General features: G+C 39.5%; 1 protein-coding gene across 4 annotated transcripts in view; it reads right to left on the bottom strand.

Annotated features, from left to right (window-relative positions):
- Positions 1 to 875: 875 nt before the first annotated feature.
- LOC124712509 (serine/arginine repetitive matrix protein 1-like) overlaps positions 876 to 6,000 on the bottom strand; it is a 148,322-nt gene continuing 143,197 nt past the window's right edge. For all 4 annotated transcript variants that reach the window (XM_047242816.1, XM_047242819.1, XM_047242818.1 and 1 more), the window contains exon 11: positions 876 to 1,466. The gene's annotated coding sequence lies outside the window, so the exon portion shown is untranslated. The remainder of the gene's footprint in view (positions 1,467 to 6,000) is intronic.

The following is a 6,000-nucleotide window of genomic DNA, read 5'->3' as shown; positions in this document are numbered from 1 at the left end:
TGTGCGTGTGTGCGAGTGATACCTGTCCTTTTTTCCCCCTAAGGTAAGTCTTTCCGCTCCCGGGATTGGAATGACTCCTTACCCTCTCCTTTAAAACCCACTTCCTTTCGTCTTCCCCTCTCCTTCCCTCTTTCCTGATGAGGCAACAATTTGTTGCGAAAGCTTGAATTTTGTGTGTATGTTTGTGTTTGTTTGTGGTCTATCGACCTGCCAGCGTTTTTGTTCGGTAAGTCACCTCATCTTTGTATTTATATATAATTTCTTTGTAGAGTGTTACATTATATTTCCCAATTTCGAATTCGCTTCCCAAAAATTTTTATTACCACTGTTGCATTCCCAACCCTGAAGACATTACCATTCCAAAACCTTTAGTGTCAGTAGTACACTCAGTTTCCTCATTGCCTTTCACAGATCAAATATTCTGCTGCATCACATCCTAGTACTGGAAGGTTCTCATGTGTGGACTTGAAATTTTACAAAAGTTTCTGATATTTTCTGTGTGGAACAAAATTACATTAGAAATCAGAATGAACCCTCTAGCCTCAATTTATTAAGCTCTGTATTTTGTAACTGGGACACAGATGTGGTGAAAAAAAAACAATGCTTGAAGAGGGTTGTAGTCATTTACATACATACACACATACGTATATTCATTAATGATCAATTGTCCCTCTTATGTATCAAAGTGAATCTATCACTTTCTAGATGACGGGGTGGGCTATAAGCTGACTAGTTATCCTTTTGTGAGGAACATCAATTACAGGAGACATTTTCACAGAATAAGACAAGAAAAACATTAACCATATATATATATATATATATATATATATATATATATATATATATATATATATATATATATATATATATAGTTATCTGGAGTACTACACACACAAAATATTAATATACATATGTTGGCATGTGAGGGAACTGGCAAGGCTGGGAATAGGGAGTGATCATTTTTACATAGTCCCTCATCTTTTGCAATTGCTGTTTGATAGGTTTTTGTTTCCCATATTGTTCAGTTAAAGAGATCATAGAATGACACTGATTTTATCCTAAGTACATACAAATTAAGACTGACAGACAAGAGAAATATTACAGATGCAAAGAATCTCCAGCCAAAGACAATATTAAAAATGTCCATAGTGGACAGCATACTGGATTTTAACATTTTCTTCTATGTAAATACTGATACATAATTTAGAGCAAGCAAATAGACAAGAGCTCAGCAATATTTGCAGGAATGACTCTACTAAAAAATTCTTTCCATGATTAGTCAGACACCAATATATAAATAAAAATCTACGATTTAGTATTCATTACACACTTCAGCTTTCGCTTTCAATACTGTACAGTGCACACAACCCTTATACAATTCCAGAAATTCTAAAACTATTTTCTACCAGCGAGTGCTGTACAGAAGGGCAGTATCCCATCCAAAGCAGCGCAAAACTGTCAGAAACCTGCAAAACAAAAAGTTTTGTAAATATTCATCTTGTAATAATCCAGTTCAGATTTGTTCAGTATCATAAAACAAATCAGATTTAGCATTTAATAAAACACTTGAAAAAGAAAAATTCAAGTTCAGTGCAGCCTAAAACTACAGGTGGTGGACAAAAATATGGAAATATGCAAAAACACAACAAATTACCATTCCTAATAGGTGTAGGAAAACTGTTGGCATTCAAAACAGTTTCCACTCATCTTAAAATGGATACACACAGGTCCCATATAGTTCTCAATGGAATCTTATATCAGTCATGCTGCAAAATAGTGGCAAGTTCAGGATAGCGATCACACATCCTTCTCACCAAAGCACACCAACAAAGGCACAATAGCATTGAGATGCAGTGACTGTGATGGCCAGGAAGAAGTGCCAATTCATATTTGTGGTCACAAAACCAGTCCTGCAAGATGCGAGCTGTGTGAACAGGAATCTGTCACATTGGAAAATTGCCACACCATTGGGGAACAAACACTGTACCACAAAATGGATCTGATCAACCAAAGTTATCACATAATCCGCAGCAGTAATGCAATTTTGTAATGCAGCCATGGGGCCCACGGAATGCCATATATAGGGTGTTACAAAAAGGTACGGCCAAACTTTCAGGAAACATTCCTCACACACAAATAAAGAAAATATGTTATGTGGACATGTGTCCGGAAATGCTTAATTTCCATGTTACAGCTCATTTTAGTTTCATCAGTATGTACTGTACTTCCTCGAATTTCACAATCAATATGCGTGGGCTGATGAGAATCCGCACGCAATTGTGCAATCACGTCATAAACACAGATTTTCTCTGAACTTTTGGGCAGGCATTGTCGATGATGTCTCGATTGGGCCCCATGTTCTTCCACCTACGCTCAATGGAGCATGTTACCATGATTTCATACGGGATACTCTACCTGTGCTGCTAGAACATGTGCCTTTACAAGTACTACACAACATGTGGTTCATGCACGTTGGAGCTCCTGCACATTTCAGTCAAAGTGTTCGTACGCTTCTCAACAACAGATTCGGTGACCGGTGGATTGGTAGAGGTGGACCAATTCCGTGGCCTCCACACTCTCCTGACCTCAACCCTCTCGACTTTCATTGATGGGGGCATTTGAAAGCTCTTGTCTACACAAGCCCGGTACCAAATGTAGAGACTCTTCGTGCTCGTATTGTGGACGGCTGTGATACAATACGCCATTCTCCAGGGCTGCATCAGCGCATCAGGGATTCCATGCGACAAAGGGTGGATGCACGTATCCTCACTAACGGAGGACATTTTGAACATTTCCTGTAACAAAGTGTTTGAAGTCATGCTGGTACGTTCTGTTGCTGTGTGTTTCCATTCCACGATTAATGTGATTTGAAGAGAAGTAATAAAATGAGCTCTAACATGGAAAGTAAGCGTTTCCGGACACATGTCCACAAAACATATTTTCTTCCTTTGTGTCTGAGGCATGTTTCCTGAGAGTTTGGCCGTACCTTTTTGTAACACCCTGTATAACATCATTACCGAATCCCACCATGTTTCGCTCTGGTGATGTAAATTGGGCCAGAAGTTGGAAACAGTGTCAAACAAGACTCATCTGACCTAATAATTTTCTTCCATTGCTCCATAGTCCAGATTTTATGGCTTCAGTATCACATTTTCCAGTTACAGATATCTGCATCTCTGATGAGTGGTTTTGCAATTCCAGTTCACCCTGCAATTCCCTGCTTGTGGAGGTCCCTTTGTGTTGATTTGGGCTGAGCATTCATGAGTGCAACATTCAGTTCTGCTGTGAATTTCGCAGCTGTCGTTCTCTTTTTTTCCTCTTCAATGACTGTCTGTCAACCGCTCAACACACACTGTCATCCATGTTGTGACTTAGCAGATGAAGTTTTTCCACTTTTCTCTGTATGGGGCGTAAGTCTTCAATACAGCGCCTCTTGAAATATGAAACACTTCAGCTATCTTGTTTATGGAAGCACCCACTATACAAGTATCACTAGCGACTTCACTTAGCTCAAATATAATGCACTCACAACTACACAGCACTCTGTTGTAATCACAACTGATACTTGCAACATACTGAGAACACTGCACAGGTGCCATTCGTGTTAAAATACAACAGTGCAAACTGCAGGATTGGTTAATATCTGTATTTATGTTCGAGCATGCATTTCTCGTGGTGTTTCCACATATTTGTCCAACGAGTTATGACCAGGTTCCAAAACATCAATAAGATTAAAGTATAACGGCACTTTTATGTTCCCAGAATTAACATTTTTCCGCTGTTTACAACATTTTTTATCGGTTCCGTCAAATTTCCTATGCCCACAATGTTAATTTCCATCTGCTTTTGCATCGACATATTTATAATTTTCCCGTGATTTACACATTACGAAAAAATGTTTGTGGAGAAAAAATGATGCTGGCATGGTGTTGGCCATCCAGTAGTGTTTACAAATATTATACGGTTAAGTTTCTTGACACCAGGGCACTCTATGCAGCATATTTGAACTGGCAAATGTGTAGAAGTTGGAACAATTTGTGCCGTATCTCCTGCCACTGCCGAGCTCTCCTCAGCATGGTGGCTGATCGGAGTAATTAGGTTTGTTCGAATGAAGATATCGTGACCAATCGCTTGTATTTTATTCATGTTGAGCAAAGTGTGTTTCGAGAATTTATTCTCGTTGTCAAGTGCAGTATTTACGTATGTACTTTTTGTGATGACACACAAACAAACAATGTGAGAGATAGTTTGTGTATGTGTGTGGTTTTCTACATAATTAATGAGGCACAGTACCTGATAACCTCAAAAAGATGGCAGTGCAAGAGATGTAGAATAAAATGTATTCAAACACCAGACAAAATACTTATTTACATATTTGCAATTGACAATGAGAAAAAATTCTCTAAAAGTGTCGTGATAAGCATGAAAAATTACATATCTAGTGCAGTATTTCATTATTTGAAAAATGAAGGAAAGCTGCAGGCTTTCAAAAACATCAATTATGACATATGAAATTGCGTCATACATTCCTACTTCCCAGACAGTTATCAGTTCGAGTTACATCAGTGGTTTTTATTAGATAATAAACCTTCATTAGATAATAAACAAGTCCCTTACAAATCTTTTAATGCCTCTTATGTACATATACCACACATGAAGTGCAAAAATACATAATTTTTACAGCTTAAATCGTTATTTCACACATTTTACATTTTTCCGCATTTTACACCCCCCCTTTTTTTATTGACTTGTGTGGATATCTCTCTCTCTCTCTCTCTCTCTCTCTCTCTCTCTCTCTCTCTCACACACACACACACACACACACACACACACACACACACACCTCCCTTCCTCCAGACTTATGTTACTATAATGAAGGAAAGAACTCTTGAAATTTGTAGTACAATATACCCAGTGGTGAACACTCACAAAAGGTCGATAGTAATACCCACCTAGCGTTTCCACTGTTTGCTTCATATTAATCCTCAATTTTTTTAAAAAAAACTGTACTGTTTTATTTGGACACATTAAATATTGAGTTTTAGGATAGGATAGGATTGTCGGGGTTAAAGAGACTACTACATCATCCCTCCATCCTATATTCATCAAGTTGAGAAGAGTCCTCAGAGAAGAAGAAGAACTAAAAAGGTGTGAAGCGTCGGAGCCAGGCCAGGCTGGACCACCAAGCAAATGCAGCAATGGACCTTCACCGGTAAAACGTAACACCAGATCAGCAGTTTGGTGTCTTCACTTGCACCAGAAGCGGTGTGTCAGCAAGACTGAGGTTTCGCTGTAGGGTGGCCAAATTAGGGCAGTCCAGCAGGGTGTGGCCATCGTTCAGCCAAGTGTGGCCAATGTAAAGTCAAAAGGGAACAGTAGATTCTGTGAGAGCAGCACACAGGAAAGACTGCCACATACTTGTGGTCCCCTTTACTGCTCCCTGTTTGTTCAGAGAAGTCAGGGCACACCAATCCATATTCCAAGGCTCCAACATTTGACAGCATAGAGCCCACCAAAGGTCCTGTTCCGGTACCCGTATTGTCAAAGTCAGCATCATGGTAATCAACTTTGCAACTGGGCCAGTGTATTCATTCCCTGGGGCCCAATGTGAACTGGGATTCAGACAAAGATGAATGACTGGCCAGCTTGGAGGAGGTCAGAAAGGAGATTCTGGATAGTGACAATCAATGGGTGTTGAGGGTAACATTGGTTGATAAGCTGAGGATTACTCAGAATTAAGAATGACTCACTAGTGTGAGAATGAACGTGAGTGAGTGCTCCAGCAATGCCCATATAATTCTGCAGTGAACACACTGAATCCATCAGTCAAGAGGCATTGTTCACTGCATGTTGCATGTGTAAACACAAAACTGGTTCGTCCTTGACTGTAGAGCTGTCAATGTATACCACTTCTGAACCCAGAATTGCATTGAGGACAGCCAAGAACAGCCATTGCAAAATTATGGGGCCAAAAGAGTCTTTCAGTCCAAAGGATAGGTC

Source organism: Schistocerca piceifrons, chromosome 8, assembly GCF_021461385.2.
Source record: "Schistocerca piceifrons isolate TAMUIC-IGC-003096 chromosome 8, iqSchPice1.1, whole genome shotgun sequence".
Classification (NCBI taxonomy): domain Eukaryota; kingdom Metazoa; phylum Arthropoda; class Insecta; order Orthoptera; family Acrididae; genus Schistocerca; species Schistocerca piceifrons.
This window is presented reverse-complemented; position numbering and strand designations above follow the sequence as displayed.